We start from the raw sequence: 19,778 nt of genomic DNA, 5'->3' as shown, positions 1-19,778 counted from the left end.
TCTAAGTGTTTCTTACATTAAAGTGTTGCCAGTTTAATTAAATCTTTAATCACTTGGGTTAATTTTTTTCGTTACCAAAATATTAGTATCGTTCAGACTTTTAAGACGTGATTGACCGAGGCGACTAACTACAAATCGGTATTTCGACAGATTATTCCGTAAGATGCTTTGCTGTTGGAAATTTGCAAAAATCTTCCGCCTTAGGCAGATAAATCTGGTTATAAAACTGAAAAAGTTTCGATAATTATGGAATGTGACTAACATAACAGAGCTGCCAGGCTTATTTATATCAATAAGTTTTAAGGATTTATTTATTTGTTAATCAATTGCTAGTGTCGATTTTTCATCAAAATCCGGTTTGACTGAAGCATCTTACCAAATTTTGGTATTTCAACACGGCAATCTGCCAGATAAATGAATTTTAAAATCTGGAAAAATTCTTTATTCTTAAGAATTAATTCAAAATTTATATCGATTTTCTTAGTGTTTCTGACATTAAAGTGTTGCCAGTTTAATTAAATCTTTAATTACTTTGGTTAATTTGTTCGTTACCAAAATATTAGTGTCGTTCAGACTTTTCAGTCGTGAATGACCGAGGCCACTAACTAGAAATCGGTGTTTCGACAGATAATTCCGTAAGTTGCTTTGCTTTCGGAAATTTGCAAAAATTTTCCTTCTTATGCAGATCAAGTTGGTTTTAAAACTAAAAAAATTTCGATAATTATGGAATGTGACTAACATAACAGAGCTGCCAGGCTTATTTATATCAATCAGTTTTAAGGATTTATTTATTTATTAGTCAATTGCTAGTATTGATTTTCCATCAAAACCCCGTTTGACTGAAGCATTTTACCAAATTTTGGTATTTCAACACGGCAATCTGCCAGATAAATGAATTTTAAAATCTGGAAAAATTCTTTATTCTTAAGAATTAATTAAAAATTAATATCGATTTTCTTAGTGTTTCTGACATTAAAGTGTTGCAAGTTTAATTAAATCTTTAATCACTTTGGTTAATTTTTTCGTTACCAAAATATTAGTGTCGTTCAGACTTTTCAGTCGTGAATGACCGAGGCCACTAACTAGAAATCGGTGTTTCGACAGATAATTCCGTAAGTTGCTTTGCTGTCGGAAATTTGCAAAAATTTTCCTTCTTATGCAGATCAAGCTGGTTATAAAACTGAAAATGTTTCGATAATTATGGAATGTGACTAACAAAACAGAGCTGCCAGGCTTATTTATATCAATAAGTTTTAAGGATTTATTTATTTGTTAACCAATTGCTAGTGTCGATTTTCCATCAAAACCCGGTTTGACTGAAGCATTTTACCAAATTTTGGTATTTCAACACGGCAATCTGCCATATCAATGAATTTTAAAACCTGGAAAAATTCTTCATTCTTAAGAATTAATTCAAAATTTATATCGATTTTCTTGGTGTTTCTGACATTAAAGTGTTGTCAGTTTAATTAAATCTTTAATCACTTTAGTTAATTTTTTCGTTACCAAAATATTAGTGTTGTTCAGACTTTTCAGTCGTGAATGACCGAGGCCACTAACTAGAAATCGGTGTTTCGACTGATAATTCCGTAAGTTGCTTTGCTGTTGGAAAATTGCAAAAATCTTCCTTCTTAGGCAGATCAAGCTGGTTATAAAACTGAAAAAGTTTCGATAATTATGGAATGTGACTAACATAACAGAGCTGCCAGGCTTATTTATATCAATAAGTTTTAAGGATTTATTTATTTGTTAACCAATTGCTAGTGTCGATTTTCCATCAAAACCCGGTTTGACTAAAGCATTTTACCAAATTTTGGTATTTCTACACGGCAATCTGCCATATAAATGAATTTTAGAACCTGGAAAAATTCTTCATTCTTAAGAATTAATTCAAAATTTATATCGATTTTCTTAGTGTTTCTGACATTAAAGTGTTGCCAGTTTCATTAAATCTTTAATCACTTGGGTTAATTTTTTTCGTTACCAAAATATTAGTGTCGTTCAGACTTTTAAGACGTGATTGAACGAGGCGACTAAGTAGTAATCGGTGTTTCGACTGATAATTCCGTAAGTTGCTTTGCTGTCTGAAATTTGCAAAAAATTTCCTTCTTATGCAGATCAAGCTGATTATAAAACTAAAAAGTTTCGATAATTATGGAATGTGACTAACATAACAGAGCTGCCAGGCTTATTTATATCAATCAGTTTTAAGGATTTATTTATTTATTAGTCAATTGCTAGTATTGATTTTCCATCAAAACCCCGTTTGACTGAAGCATTTTACCAAATTTTGGTATTTCAACACGGCAATCTGCGAGATAAATGAATTTTAAAATCTGGAAAAATTCTTTATTCTTAAGAATAAATTAAAAATTTATATCGATTTTCTTAGTGTTTCTGACATTAAAGTGTTGCAAGTTTAATTAAATCTTTAATCACTTTGGTTAATTTTTTCGTTACCAAAATATTAGTGTCGTTCAGACTTTTCAGTCGTGAATGACCGAGGCCACTAACTAGAAATCGGTGTTTCGACAGATAATTCCGTAAGTTGCTTTGCTGTCGGAAATTTGCAAAATTTTTCCTTCTTATGCAGATCAAGCTGGTTATAAAACTGAAAATGTTTCGATAATTATGGAATGTGACTAACAAAACAGAGCTGCCAGGCTTATTTATATCAATAAGTTTTAAGGATTTATTTATTTGTTAACCAATTGCTAGTGTCGATTTTCCATCAAAACCCGGTTTGACTGAAGCATTTTACCAAATTTTGGTATTTCAACACGGCAATCTGCCATATCAATGAATTTTAAAACCTGGAAAAATTCTTCATTCTTAAGAATTAATTCAAAATTTATATCGATTTTCTTGGTGTTTCTGACATTAAAGTGTTGTCAGTTTAATTAAATCTTTAATCACTTTAGTTAATTTTTTCGTTACCAAAATATTAGTGTTGTTCAGACTTTTCAGTCGTGAATGACCGAGGCCACTAACTAGAAATCGGTGTTTCGACTGATAATTCCGTAAGTTGCTTTGCTGTTGGAAAATTGCAAAAATCTTCCTTCTTAGGCAGATCAAGCTGGTTATAAAACTGAAAAAGTTTCGATAATTATGGAATGTGACTAACATAACAGAGCTGCCAGGCTTATTTATATCAATAAGTTTTAAGGATTTATTTATTTGTTAACCAATTGCTAGTGTCGATTTTCCATCAAAACCCGGTTTGACTAAAGCTTTTTACCAAATTTATGTATTTCTACACGGCAATCTGCCATATAAATGAATTTTAGAACCTGGAAAAATTCTTCATTCTTAAGAATTAATTCAAAATTTATATCGATTTTCTTAGTGTTTCTGACATTAAAGTGTTGCCAGTTTCATTAAATCTTTAATCACTTGGGTTAATTTTTTTCGTTACCAAAATATTAGTGTCGTTCAGACTTTTAAGACGTGATTGAACGAGGCGACTAAGTAGTAATCGGTGTTTCGACTGATAATTCCGTAAGTTGCTTTGCTGTCTGAAATTTGCAAAAATTTTCCTTCTTATGCAGATCAAGCTGGTTATAAAACTAAAAAAGTTTCGATAATTATGGAATTTGACTAACATAACAGAGCTGCCAGGCTTATTTATATCAATAAGTTTTAAGGATTTATTTATTTATTAATCAATTGCTAGTATCGATTTTCCATGAAAACCCCGTTTGACTGAAGCATTTTACCAAATTTGGGTATTTCAACACGGCAATCTGCCATATAAATGAATTTTAAAACCTGGAAAAATTCTTCATTCTTAAGAATTAATTCAAAATTTATATCGATTTTCTTGGTGTTTCTGACATTAAAGTGTTGCCAGTTTAATTAAATCTTTAATCACTTTGGTTAATTTTTTCGTTACCAAAATATTAGTGTCGTTCAGACTTTTCAGTCGTGAATGACCGAGGCCACTAACTAGAAATCGGTGTTTCGACAGATAATTCCGTACGTTGCTTTGCTGTCGGAAATTTGCAAAAATTTTCCTTCTTATGCAGATCAAGCTGGTTATAAAACTAAAAAAGTTTCGATAATTATGGAATGTGACTAACATAACAGAGCTGCCAGGCTTATTTATTTCAATAAGTTTTAAGGATTTATTTATTTGTTAACCAATTGCTAGTGTCGATTTTCCATTAAAACCCGGTTTGACTAAAGCATTTTACCAAATTTTGGTATTTCTACACGGCAATCTGCCCTATAAATGAATTTTAGAACCAGGAAAAATTCTTCATTCTTAAGAATTAATTCAAAATTTATATCGATTTTCTTAGTGTTTCTGACATTAAAGTGTTGCTAGTTTCATTAAATCTTTAATCACTTGGGTTAATTTTTTTCGTTACCAAAATATAAATGTCGTTCAGACTTTTAAGACGTGATTGAACGAGGCGACTAAGCGGTAATCGGTGTTTCGACAGATAATTCCGTAAGTTGCTTTGCTGTCGGAAATTTGCAAAAATTTTCCATCTTATGCAGATCAAGCTGGTTATAAAACTAAAAAAGTTTCGATAATTATGGAATGTGACTAACATAACAGAGCTGCCAGGCTTATTTATATCAATAAGTTTTAAGGATTTATTTATTAATTAATCAATTGCTAGTATCGATTTTCCATCAAAACCCCGTTTGACTGAAGCATTTTACCAAATTTTGGTATTTCAACACGGCAATCTGCCATATAAATGAATTTTAAAACCTGGAAAAATTCTTCATTCTTAAGAATTAATTCAAAATTTATATCGATTTACTTGGTATTTCTGACATTAAAGTGTTGCCAGTTTAATTAAATCTTTAATCACTTTGGTTAATTTTTTCGTTACCAAAATATTAGTGTCGTTCAGACTTTTCAGTCGTGAATGACCGAGGCCACTAACTAGAAATCGGTGTTTCGACAGATAATTCCGTAAGTTGCTTTGCTGTCGGAAATTTGCAAAATGTTTCCTTCTTATGCAGATCAAGCTGGTTATAAAACTAAAAAAGGTTTCGATAATTATGGAATGTGACTTACATAACAGAGCTGCCAGGCTTATTTATATCAATAAGTTTTAAGGATTTATTTATTTGTTAACCAATTGCTAGTGTCGATTTTCCATCCAAACCCGGTTTGACTAAAGCATTTTACCAAATTTTGGTATTTCTACACGGCAATCTGCCATATAAATGAATTTTAGAACCAGGAAAAATTCTTCATTCTTAAGAATTAATTCAAAATTTATATCGATTTTCTTGGTGTTTCTGACATTAAAGTGTTGCCAGTTTAATTAAATCTTTAATAACTTTGGTTAATTTTTTCGTTACCAAAATATAAGTGTCGTTCAGACTTTTCAGTCGTGAATGACCGAGGCCACTAACTAGAAATCGGTGTTTCGACAGATAATTCCGTAAGTTGCTTTGCTGTCGGAAATTTGCAAAAATTTTCCTTCTTATGCAGATCAAGCTGGTTATAAAACTAAAAAAGGTTTCGATAATTATGGAATGTGACTTACATAACAGAGCTGCCAGGCTTATTTATATCAATAAGTTTTAAGGATTTATTTATTTGTTAACCAATTGCTAGTGTCGATTTTCCATCAAAACCCGGTTTGACTGAAGCATTTTACCAAATTTTGGTATTTCAACACGGCAATCTGCCATATAAATGAAATTTAAAACCTGGAAAAATTCTTCATTCTTAAGAATTAATTCAAAATTTATATCGATTTTCTTGGTGTTTCTGACATTAAAGTGTTGTCAGTTTAATTAAATCTTTAATCACTTTGGTTAATTTTTTCGTTACCAAAATATTAGTGTTGTTCTGATTTTTCATACGTGAATGACCGAGGCCACTAAAAAGAAATCGGTGTTTCGACAGATAATTCCGTAAGTTGCTTTGCTGTCGGAAATTTGCAAAAATCTTCCGCCTTAGGCAGATAAAGCTGGTTATAAAATTGAAAAAGTTTCTTTAATTATGGAGTGTGACTAACATAACAGAGCTGCAGGCTTATTTATTTCAATAATTTTTAAGGATTTATTTATTTGTTAACCAATTGCTAGTGTCGATTTTCCATCAAAACCCGGTTTGACTAAAGCATTTTACCAAATTTTGGTATTTCAACACGGCAATCTGCCAGATAAATGAATTTTAAAACCTGGAAAAATTCTTCATTCTTAAGAATTAATTCAATATTTATATCGATTTTCTTAGTGTTTCTGACATTATAGTGTTGCCAGTTTAATTAAATCTTTAATCACTTTGGTTAATTTTTTCGTTACCAAAATATTAGTGTCGTTCAGACTTTTTAGTCGTGAATGACCGAGGCCACTAACTAGAAATCGGTGTTTCGACATATAATTCCGTAAGTTGCTTTTCTGTCGGAAATTTGCAAAAATCTTCCTTCTTATGCAGATCAAGCTGGTTATTTAACTGAAAAAGTTTCGATAATTATGGAATGTGACTTACATAACAGAGCTGCCAGGCTTATTTATATCAATAAGTTTTCAGGATTTATTTATTTGTTAACCAATTGCTAGTGTCGATTTTCCATCAAAACCCGGTTTGACTAAAGCATTTAACCAAATTTTGGTATTTCTACACGGAAATCTGCCATATAAATGAATTTTAGAACCTGGAAAAATTCTTCATTCTTAAGAATTAATTCAAAATTTATATCGATTTTCTTAGTGTTTCTGACATTAAAGTGTTGCCAGTTTCATTAAATCTTTAATCACTTGGGTTAATTTTTTTCGTTACCAAAATATTTGTGTCGTTCAGACTTTTTAGTTTTGAATGACCGAGGCCACTAACTAGAAATCGTTGTTTCGACAGATAATTCCGTAAGTTGCTTTGCTGTCGAAAATTTGCAAAAATCTTCCTTCTTATGCAGATCAAGCTGGTTATAAAACTGAAAAGGTTTCGATAATTATGGAATGTGACTTACATAACAGAGCTGCCAGGCTTATTTATATCAATAAGTTTTAAGGATTTATTTATTTGTTAACCAATTGCTAGTGTCGATTTTCCATCAAAACCCGGTTTGACTAAAGCATTTTACCAAATTTTGGTATTTCTACACGGCAATCTGCCATATAAATGAATTTTAGAACCTGGAAAAATTCTTCATTCTTAAGAATTAATTCAAAAATTTATATCGATTTTCTTAGTGTTTCTGACATTAAAGTTTTGCCAGTTTCATTAAATCTTTAATCACTTGGGTTAATTTTTTTCGTTACCAAAATATTAGTGTCGTTCAGACTTTTAAGACGTGATTGAACGAGGCGACTAAGTGGTAATCGGTGATCCGACAGATAATTCCGTAAGTTGCTTTGCTGTTGGAAATTTGCAAAAATCTTCCTTCTTATGCAGATCAAGCTGGTCAAAAAACTGAAAACGTTTCGATAATTATGGAATGTGACTAACATAACAGAGCTGCCAGGCTTATTTATATCAATAAGTTTTCAGGATTTATTTATTTGTTAACCAATTGCTAGTGTCGATTTTCCATCAAAACCCGGTTTGACTAAAGCATTTTACCAAATTTTGGTATTTCTACACGGCAATCTGCCATATAAATGAATTTTAGAACCTGGAAAAATTCTTCATTCTTAAGAATTAAAGTGTTGCCAGTTTCATTAAATCTTTAAACACTTGGGTTAATTTTTTTCGTTACCAAAATATTAGTGTCGTTCAGACTTTTAAGACGTGATTGAACGAGGCGACTAAGTGGTAATCGGTGTTTCGACAGATAATTCCGTAAGTTGCTTTGCTGTTTGAAATTTGCAAAAATCTTCCTTCTTATGCAGATCAAGCTGGTTATAAAACTGAAAACGTTTCGATAATTATGGAATGTGACTAACATAACAGAGCTGCCAGGCTTATTTATATCAATAAGTTTTCAGGATTTATTTTTTTGTTAACCAATTGCTAGTGTCGATTTTCCATCAAAACCCGGTTTGACTGAAGCATTTTACCAAATTTTGGTATATCAACACGGCAATCTGCCATATAAATGAATTTTAGAACCTGGAAAAATTCTTCATTCTTAAAAATTAATTCAAAATTTATATCGATTTTCTTAGTGTTTCTGACATTAAAGTGTTGTCAGTTTCATTAAATCTTTAATAACTTGGGTTAATTTTTTTCATTACCAAAATATTAGTGTCGTTCAGACTTTTAAGACGTGATTGAACGAGGCGACTAAGTGGTAATCGGTGTTTCGACAGATAATTCCGTAAGTTGCTTTGCTGTTGGAAATTTGCAAAAATCTTCCTTCTTATGCAGATCAAGCTGGTTATAAAACTGAAAACGTTTCGATAATTATGGAATGTGACTAACATAACAGAGCTGCCAGGCTTATTTATATCAATAAGTTTTCAGGATTTATTTATTTTTATAACCAATTGCTAGTGTCGATTTTCTATCAAAACCCGGTTTGACTAAAGCATTTTACCAAATTTTGGTATTTCTACACGGCAATCTGCCATATAAATGAATTTTAGAACCTGGAAAAATTCTTCATTCTTAAGAATTAATTCAAAATTTATATCGATTTTCTTAGTGTTTCTGACATTAAAGTGTTGCCAGTTTCATTAAATCTTTAATCACTTGGGTTAATTTTTTTCGTTACCAAAATATTAGTGTCGTTCAGACTTTTTAGTCTTGAATGACCGAGGCCACTAACTAGAAATCGGTGTTTCGACAGATAATTCCGTAAGTTGCTTTGCTGTCGGAAATTTGCAAAAATCTTCCTTCTTATGCAGATCAAGCTGGTTATAAAACTGAAAAAGTTTCGATAATTATGGAATGTGACTTACATAACAGAGCTGCCAGGCTTATTTATTTCAATAAGTTTTAAGGATTTATTTATTTGTTAACCAATTGCTAGTGTCGATTTTCTATCAAAACCCGGTTTGACTAAAGCATTTTACCAAATTTTGGTATTTCTACACGGCAATCTGCCATATAAATGAATTTTAGAACCTGATAAAATTCTTCATTCTTAAGAATTAATTCAAAAATTTATATCGATTTTCTTAGTGTTTCTGACATTAAAGTTTTGCCAGTTTCATTAAATCTTTAATCACTTGGGTTAATTTTTTTCGTTACCAAAATATTAGTGTCGTTCAGACTTTTAAGACGTGATTGAACGAGGCGACTAAGTGGTAATCGGTGTTTCGACAGATAATTCCGTAAGTTGCTTTGCTGTTGGAAATTTGCAAAAATCTTCCTTCTTATGCAGATCAAGCTGGTCATAAAACTGAAAACGTTTCGATAATTATGGAATGTGACTTACATAACAGAGCTGCCAGGCTTATTTATATCAATAAGTTTTCAGGATTTATTTATTTGTTAACCATTTGCTAGTGTCGATTTTCCATCAAAACCCGGTTTGACTAAAGCATTTTACCAAATTTTGGTATTTCTACACGGCAATCTGCCATATAAATGAATTTTAGAACCTGGAAAAATTCTTCATTCTTAAGAATTAAAGTGTTGCCAGTTTCATTAAATCTTTAATCACTTGGGTTAATTTTTTTCGTTACCAAAATATTAGTGTCGTTCAGACTTTTAAGACGTGATTGAACGAGGCGACTAATTGGTAATCGGTGTTTCGACAGATAATTCCGTAAGTTGCTTTGCTGTTTGAAATTTGCAAAAATCTTCCTTCTTATGCAGATCAAGCTGGTTATAAAACTGAAAACGTTTCGATAATTATGGAATGTGACTAACATAACGGAGCTGCCAGGCTTATTTATATCAATAAGTTTTCGGGATTTATTTTTTTGTTAACCAATTGCTAGTGTCGATTTTCCATCAAAACCCGGTTTGACTGAAGCATTTGACCAAATTTTGGTATATCATCACGGCAATCTGCCATATAAATGAATTTTAGAACCTGGAAAAATTCTTCATTCTTAAGAATTAATTCAAAATTTATATCGATTTTCTTAGTGTTTCTGACATTAAAGTGTTGTCAGTTTCATTAAATCTTTAATCTCTTGGGTTAATTTTTTTCGTTACCAAAATATTAGTGTCGTTTAGACTTTTAAGACGTGATTGAACGAGGCGACTAAGTGGTAATCGGTGTTTCGACAGATAATTCCGTAAGTTGCTTTGCTGTTGGAAATTTGCAAAAATCTTCCTTCTTATGCAGATCAAGCTGGTTATAAAACTGAAAACGTTTCGATAATTATGGAATGTGACTAACATAACAGAGCTGCCAGGTTTATTTATATCAATAAGTTTTCAGGATTTATTTATTTGTTAACCAATTGCTAGTGTCGATTTTCCATCAAAACCCGGTTTGACTAAAGCATTTTACCAAATTTTGGTATTTCTACACGGCAATCTGCCATATAAATGAATTTTAGAACCTGGAAAAATTCTTCATTCTTAAGAATTAATTCAAAATTTATATCGATTTTCTTAGTGTTTCTGACATTAAAGTGTTGCCAGTTTCATTAAATCTTTAATCACTTGGGTTAATTTTTTTCGTTACCAAAATATTAATGTCGTTCAGACTTTTTAGTCTTGAATGACCGAGGCCACTAACTAGAAATCGGTGTTTCGACAGATAATTCCGTAAGTTGCTTTGCTGTCGGAAATTTGCAAAAATCTTCCTTCTTATGCAGATCAAGCTGGTTATAAAACTGAAAAAGTTTCGATAATTATGGAATGTGACTTACATAACAGAGCTGCCAGGCTTATTTATTTCAATAAGTTTTAAGGATTTATTTATTTGTTAACCAATTGCTAGTGTCGATTTTCCATCAAAACCCGGTTTGACTAAAGCATTTTACCAAATTTTGGTATTTCTACTCGGCAATCTGCCATATAAATGAATTTTAGAACCTGGAAAAATTCTTCATTCTTAAGAATTAATTCAAAAATTTATATCGATTTTCTTAGTGTTTCTGACATTAAAGTTTTGCCAGTTTCATTAAATCTTTAATCACTTGGGTTAATTTTTTTCGTTACCAAAATATTAGTGTCGTTCAGACTTTTAAGACGTGATTGAACGAGGCGACTAAGTGGTAATCGGTGTTTCGACAGATAATTCCGTAAGTTGCTTTGCTGTTGGAAATTTGCAAAAATCTTCCTTCTTATGCAGATCAAGCTGGTCATAAAACTGAAAACGTTTCGATAATTATGGAATGTGACTTACATAACAGAGCTGCCAGGCTTATTTATATCAATAAGTTTTCAGGATTTATTTATTTGTTAACCATTTGCTAGTGTCGATTTTCCATCAAAACCCGGTTTGACTAAAGCATTTTACCAAATTTTGGTATTTCTACACGGCAATCTGCCATATAAATGAATTTTAGAACCTGGAAAAATTCTTCATTCTTAAGAATTAAAGTGTTGCCAGTTTCATTAAATCTTTAATCACTTGGTCTAATTTTTTTCGTTACCAAAATATTAGTGTCGTTCAGACTTTTAAGACGTGATTGAACGAGGCGACTAATTGGTAATCGGTGTTTCGACAGATAATTCCGTAAGTTGCTTTGCTGTTTGAAATTTGCAAAAATCTTCCTTCTTATGCAGATCAAGCTGGTTATAAAACTGAAAACGTTTCGATAATTATGGAATGTGACTAACATAACGGAGCTGCCAGGCTTATTTATATCAATAAGTTTTCGGGATTTATTTTTTTGTTAACCAATTGCTAGTGTCGATTTTCCATCAAAACCCGGTCTGACTGAAGCATTTGACCAAATTTTGGTATATCATCACGGCAATCTGCCATATAAATGAATTTTAGAACCTGGAAAAATTCTTCATTCTTAAGAATTAATTCAAAATTTATATCGATTTTCTTAGTGTTTCTGACATTAAAGTGTTGTCAGTTTCATTAAATCTTTAATCACTTGGGTTAATTTTTTTCGTTACCAAAATATTAGTGTCGTTTAGACTTTTAAGACGTGATTGAACGAGGCGACTAAGTGGTAATCGGTGTTTCGACAGATAATTCCGTAAGTTGCTTTGCTGTTGGAAATTTGCAAAAATCTTCCTTCTTATGCAGATCAAGCTGGTTATAAAACTGAAAACGTTTCGATAATTATGGAATGTGACTAACATAACAGAGCTGCCAGGTTTATTTATATCAATAAGTTTTCAGGATTTATTTATTTGTTAACCAATTGCTAGTGTCGATTTTCCATCAAAACCCGGTTTGACTAAAGCATTTTACCAAATTTTGGTATTTCTACACGGCAATCTGCCATATAAATGAATTTTAGAACCTGGAAAAATTCTTCATTCTTAAGAATTAATTCAAAATTTATATCGATTTTCTTAGTGTTTCTGACATTAAAGTGTTGCCAGTTTCATTAAATCTTTAATCACTTGGGTTAATTTTTTTCGTTACCAAAATATTAGTGTCGTTCAGACTTTTAAGTCTTGAATGACCGAGGCCACTAACTAGAAATCGGTGTTTCGACAGATAATTCCGTAAGTTGCTTTGCTGTTGGAAATTTGCAAAAATCTTCCTTCTTATGCAGATCAAGCTGGTCATAAAACTGAAAACGTTTCGATAATTATGGAATGTGACTTACATAACAGAGCTGCCAGGCTTATTTATATCAATAAGTTTTCAGGATTTATTTATTTGTTAACCATTTGCTAGTGTCGATTTTCCATCAAAACCCGGTTTGACTAAAGCATTTTACCAAATTTTGGTATTTCTACACGGCAATCTGCCATATAAATGAATTTTAGAACCTGGAAAAATTCTTCATTCTTAAGAATTAAAGTGTTGCCAGTTTCATTAAATCTTTAATCACTTGGGTTAATTTTTTTCGTTACCAAAATATTAGTGTCGTTCAGACTTTTAAGACGTGATTGAACGAGGCGACTAATTGGTAATCGGTGTTTCGACAGATAATTCCGTAAGTTGCTTTGCTGTTTGAAATTTGCAAAAATCTTCCTTCTTATGCAGATCAAGCTGGTTATAAAACTGAAAACGTTTCGATAATTATGGAATGTGACTAACATAACGGAGCTGCCAGGCTTATTTATATCAATAAGTTTTCGGGATTTATTTTTTTGTTAACCAATTGCTAGTGTCGATTTTCCATCAAAACCCGGTTTGACTGAAGCATTTGACCAAATTTTGGTATATCATCACGGCAATCTGCCATATAAATGAATTTTAGAACCTGGAAAAATTCTTCATTCTTAAGAATTAATTCAAAATTTATATCGATTTTCTTAGTGTTTCTGACATTAAAGTGTTGTCAGTTTCATTAAATCTTTAATCACTTGGGTTAATTTTTTTCGTTACCAAAATATTAGTGTCGTTTAGACTTTTAAGACGTGATTGAACGAGGCGACTAAGTGGTAATCGGTGTTTCGACAGATAATTCCGTAAGTTGCTTTGCTGTTGGAAATTTGCAAAAATCTTCCTTCTTATGCAGATCAAGCTGGTTATAAAACTGAAAACGTTTCGATAATTATGGAATGTGACTAACATAACAGAGCTGCCAGGTTTATTTATATCAATAAGTTTTCAGGATTTATTTATTTGTTAACCAATTGCTAGTGTCGATTTTCCATCAAAACCCGGTTTGACTAAAGCATTTTACCAAATTTTGGTATTTCTACACGGCAATCTGCCATATAAATGAATTTTAGAACCTGGAAAAATTCTTCATTCTTAAGAATTAATTCAAAATTTATATCGATTTTCTTAGTGTTTCTTACATTAAAGTGTTGCCAGTTTCATTAAATCTTTAATCACTTGGGTTAATTTTTTTCGTTACCAAAATATTAGTGTCGTTCAGACTTTTTAGTCTTGAATGACCGAGGCCACTAACTAGAAATCGGTGTTTCGACAGATAATTCCGTAAGTTGCTTTGCTGTCGGAAATTTGCAAAAATCTTCCTTCTTATGCAGATCAAGCTGGTTATAAAACTGAAAAAGTTTCGATAATTATGGAATGTGACTTACATAACAGAGCTGCCAGGCTTATTTATTTCAATAAGTTTTAAGGATTTATTTATTTGTTAACCAATTGCTAGTGTCGATTTTCCATCAAAACCCGGTTTGACTAAAGCATTTTACCAAATTTTGGTATTTCTACACGGCAATCTGCCATATAAATGAATTTTAGAACCTGGAAAAATTCTTCATTCTTAAGAATTAATTCAAAATTTATATCGATTTTCTTAGTGTTTCTGACATTAAAGTGTTGCCAGTTTCATTAAATCTTTAGTCACTTGGGTTAATTTTTTTCGTTACCAAAATATTAGTGTCGTTCAGACTTTTAAGACGTGATTGAACGAGGCGACTAAGTGGTAATCGGTGTTTCGACAGATAATTCCGTAAGTTGCTTTGCTGTTGGAAATTTGCAAAAATCTTCCTTCTTATGCAGATCAAGCTGGTCATAAAACTGAAAACGTTTCGATAATTATGGAATGTGACTTACATAACAGAGCTGCCAGGCTTATTTATATCAATAAGTTTTCAGGATTTATTTATTTGTTAACCATTTGCTAGTGTCGATTTTCCATCAAAACCCGGTTTGACTAAAGCATTTTACCAAATTTTGGTATTTCTACACGGCAATCTGCCATATAAATGAATTTTAGAACCTGGAAAAATTCTTCATTCTTAAGAATTAAAGTGTTGCCAGTTTCATTAAATCTTTAATCACTTGGGTTAATTTTTTTCGTTACCAAAATATTAGTGTCGTTCAGACTTTTAAGACGTGATTGAACGAGGCGACTAATTGGTAATCGGTGTTTCGACAGATAATTCCGTAAGTTGCTTTGCTGTTTGAAATTTGCAAAAATCTTCCTTCTTATGCAGATCAAGCTGGTTATAAAACTGAAAACGTTTCGATAATTATGGAATGTGACTAACATAACGGAGCTGCCAGGCTTATTTATATCAATAAGTTTTCGGGATTTATTTTTTTGTTAACCAATTGCTAGTGTCGATTTTCCATCAAAACCCGGTTTGACTGAAGCATTTGACCAAATTTTGGTATATCATCACGGCAATCTGCCATATAAATGAATTTTAGAACCTGGAAAAATTCTTCATTCTTAAGAATTAATTCAAAATTTATATCGATTTTCTTAGTGTTTCTGACATTAAAGTGTTGTCAGTTTCATTAAATCTTTAATCACTTGGGTTAATTTTTTTCGTTACCAAAATATTAGTGTCGTTTAGACTTTTAAGACGTGATTGAACGAGGCGACTAAGTGGTAATCGGTGTTTCGACAGATAATTCCGTAAGTTGCTTTGCTGTTGGAAATTTGCAAAAATCTTCCTTCTTATGCAGATCAAGCTGGTTATAAAACTGAAAACGTTTCGATAATTATGGAATGTGACTAACATAACAGAGCTGCCAGGTTTATTTATATCAATAAGTTTTCAGGATTTATTTATTTGTTAACCAATTGCTAGTGTCGATTTTCCATCAAAACCCGGTTTGACTAAAGCATTTTACCAAATTTTGGTATTTCTACACGGCAATCTGCCATATAAATGAATTTTAGAACCTGGAAAAATTCTTCATTCTTAAGAATTAATTCAAAATTTATATCGATTTTCTTAGTGTTTCTGACATTAAAGTGTTGCCAGTTTCATTAAATCTTTAATCACTTGGGTTAATTTTTTTCGTTACCAAAATATTAGTGTCGTTCAGACTTTTAAGTCTTGAATGACCGAGGCCACTAACTAGAAATCGGTGTTTCGACAGATAATTCCGTAAGTTGCTTTGCTGTTGGAAATTTGCAAAAATCTTCCTTCTTATGCAGATCAAGCTGGTCATAAAACTGAAAACGTTTCGATAATTATGGAATGTGACTTACATAACAGAGCTGCCAGGCTTATTTATATCAATAAGTTTTCAGGATTTATTTATTTGTTAACCATTTGCTAGTGTCGATTTTCCATCAAAACCCGGTTTGACTAAAGCATTTTACCAAATTTTGGTATTTCTACACGGCAATCTGCCATATAAATGAATTTTAGAACCTGGAAAAATTCTTCATTCTTAAGAATTAAAGTGTTGCCAGTTTCATTAAATCTTTAATCACTTGGGTTAATTTTTTTCGTTACCAAAATATTAGTGTCGTTCAGACTTTTAAGACGTGATAGAACGAGGCGACTAATTGGTAATCGGTGTTTCGACAGATAATTCCGTAAGTTGCTTTGCTGTTTGAAATTTGCAAAAATCTTCCTTCTTATGCAGATCAAGCTGGTTATAAAACTGAAAACGTTTCGATAATTATGGAATGTGACTAACATAACGGAGCTGCCAGGCTTATTTATATCAATAAGTTTTCGGGATTTATTTTTTTGTTAACCAATTGCTAGTGTCGATTTTCCATCAAAACCCGGTTTGACTGAAGCATTTGACCAAATTTTGGTATATCATCACGGCAATCTGCCATATAAATGAATTTTAGAACCTGGAAAAATTCTTCATTCTTAAGAATTAATTCAAAATTTATATCGATTTTCTTAGTGTTTCTGACATTAAAGTGTTGTCAGTTTCATTAAATCTTTAATCACTTGGGTTAATTTTTTTCGTTACCAAAATATTAGTGTCGTTCAGACTTTTTAGTCTTGAATGACCGAGGCCACTAACTAGAATTCGGTGTTTCGACAGATAATTCCGTAAGTTGCTTTGCTGTCGGAAATTTGCAAAAATCTTCCTTCTTATGCAGATCAAGCTGGTTATAAAACTGAAAACGTTTCGATAATTATGGAATGTGACTTACATAACAGAGCTGCCAGGCTTATTTATTTCAATAAGTTTTAAGGATTTATTTATTTGTTAACCAATTGCTAGTGTCGATTTTCCATCAAAACCCGGTTTGACTAAAGCATTTTACCAAATTTTGGTATTTCTACACGGCAATCTGCCATATAAATGAATTTTAGAACCTGGAAAAATTCTTCATTCTTAAGAATTAATTCAAAATTTATATCGATTTTCTTAGTGTTTCTGACATTAAAGTGTTGCCAGTTTCATTAAATCTTTAATCACTTGGGTTAATTTTTTTCGTTACCAAAATATTAGTGTCGTTCAGACTTTTAAGACGTGATTGAACGAGGCGACTAAGTGGTAATCGGTGTTTCGACAGATAATTCCGTAAGTTGCTTTGCTGTTGGAAATTTGCAAAAATCTTCCTTCTTATGCAGATCAAGCTGGTTATAAAACTGAAAACGTTTCGATAATTATGGAATGTGACTTACATAACAGAGCTGCCAGGCTTATTTATATCAATAAGTTTTCAGGATTTATTTATTTGTTAACCAATTGCTAGTGTCGATTTTCTATCAAAACCCGGTTTGACTAAAGCATTTTACCAAATTTTGGTATTTCTACACGGCAATCTGCCATATAAATGAATTTTAGAACCTGGAAAAATTCTTCATTCTTAAGAATTAATTCAAAATTTATATCGATTTTCTTAGTGTTTCTGACATTAAAGTGTTGCCAGTTTCATTAAATCTTTAATCACTTGGGTTAATTTTTTTCGTTACCAAAATATTAGTGTCGTTCAGACTTTTTAGTCTTGAATGACCGAGGCCACTAATTAGAATTCGGTGTTTCGACAGATAATTCCGTAAGTTGCTTTGCTGTCGGAAATTTGCAAAAATCTTCCTTCTTATGCAGATCAAGCTGGTTATAAAACTGAAAAAGTTTCGATAATTATGGAATGTGACTTACATAACAGAGCTGCCAGGCTTATTTATTTCAATAAGTTTTAAGGATTTATTTATTTGTTAACCAATTGCTAGTGTCGATTTTCCATCAAAACCCGGTTTGACTAAAGCATTTTACCAAATTTTGGTATTTCTACACGGCAATCTGCCATATAAATGAATTTTAGAACCTGGAAAAATTCTTCATTCTTAAGAATTAATTCAAAATTTATATCGATTTTCTTAGTGTTTCTGACATTAAAGTGTTGCCAGTTTCATTAAATCTTTAATCACTTGGGTTAATTTTTTTCGTTACCAAAATATTAGTGTCGTTCAGACTTTTAAGACGTGATTGAACGAGGCGACTAAGTGGTAATCGGTGTTTCGACAGATAATTCCGTAAGTTGCTTTGCTGTTGGAAATTTGCAAAAATCTTCCTTCTTATGCAGATCAAGCTGGTTATAAAACTGAAAACGTTTCGATAATTATGGAATGTGACTTACATAACAGAGCTGCCAGGCTTATTTATATCAATAAGTTTTCAGGATTTATTTATTTGTTAACCAATTGCTAGTGTCGATTTTCTATCAAAACCCGGTTTGACTAAAGCATTTTACCAAATTTTGGTATTTCTACACGGCAATCTGCCATATAAATGAATTTTAGAACCTGGAAAAATTCTTCATTCTTAAGAATTAATTCAAAATTTATATCGATTTTCTTAGTGTTTCTGACATTAAAGTGTTGCCAGTTTCATTAAATCTTTAATCACTTGGGTTAATTTTTTTCGTTACCAAAATATTAGTGTCGTTCAGACTTTTTAGTCTTGAATGACCGAGGCCACTAATTAGAATTCGGTGTTTCGACAGATAATTCCGTAAGTTGCTTTGCTGTCGGAAATTTGCAAAAATCTTCCTTCTTATGCAGATCAAGCTGGTTATAAAACTGAAAAAGTTTCGATAATTATGGAATGTGACTTACATAACAGAGCTGCCAGGCTTATTTATTTCAATAAGTTTTAAGGATTTATTTATTTGTTAAACAATTGCTAGTGTCGATTTTCCATCAAAACCCGGTTTGACTAAAGCATTTTACCAAATTTTGGTATTTCTACACGGCAATCTGCCATATAAATGAATTTTAGAACCTGGAAAAATTCTTCATTCTTAAGAATTAATTCAAAATTTATATCGATTTTCTTAGTGTTTCTGACATTAAAGTGTTGCCAGTTTCATTAAATCTTTAATCACTTGGGTTAATTTTTTTCGTTACCAAAATATTAGTGTCGTTCAGACTTTTAAGACGTGATTGAACGAGGCGACTAAGTGGTAATCGGTGTTTCGACAGATAATTCCGTAAGTTGCTTTGCTGTTGGAAATTTGCAAAAATCTTCCTTCTTATGCAGATCAAGCTGGTTATAAAACTGAAAACGTTTCGATAATTATGGAATGTGACTTACATAACAGAGCTGCCAGGCTTATTTATATCAATAAGTTTTCAGGATTTATTTATTTGTTAACCAATTGCTAGTGTCGATTTTCTATCAAAACCCGGTTTGACTAAAGCATTTTACCAAATTTTGGTATTTCTACACGGCAATCTGCCATATAAATGAATTTTAGAACCTGGAAAAATTCTTCATTCTTAAGAATTAATTCAAAATTTATATCGATTTTCTTAGTGTTTCTGACATTAAAGTGTTGCCAGTTTCATTAAATCTTTAATCACTTGGGTTAATTTTTTTCGTTACCAAAATATTAGTGTCGTTCAGACTTTTAAGACGTGATTGAACGAGGCGACTAAGTGGTAATCGGTGTTTCGACAGATAATTCCGTAAGTTGCTTTGCTGTTGGAAATTTGCAAAAATCTTCCTTCTTATGCAGATCAAGCTGGTTATAAAACTGAAAACGTTTCGATAATTATGGAATGTGACTTACATAACAGAGCTGCCAGGCTTATTTATATCAATAAGTTTTCAGGATTTATTTATTTGTTAACCAATTGCTAGTGTCGATTTTCTATCAAAACCCGGTTTGACTAAAGCATTTTACCAAATTTTGGTATTTCTACACGGCAATCTGCCATATAAATGAATTTTAGAACCTGG

This window comes from Leiobunum rupestre, chromosome 11 (genome assembly GCF_980474605.1).
Source record: "Leiobunum rupestre chromosome 11, qqLeiRupe1.1.hap1, whole genome shotgun sequence".
Lineage (NCBI taxonomy): Eukaryota > Metazoa > Arthropoda > Arachnida > Opiliones > Sclerosomatidae > Leiobunum > Leiobunum rupestre.
This window is presented reverse-complemented; position numbering follows the sequence as displayed.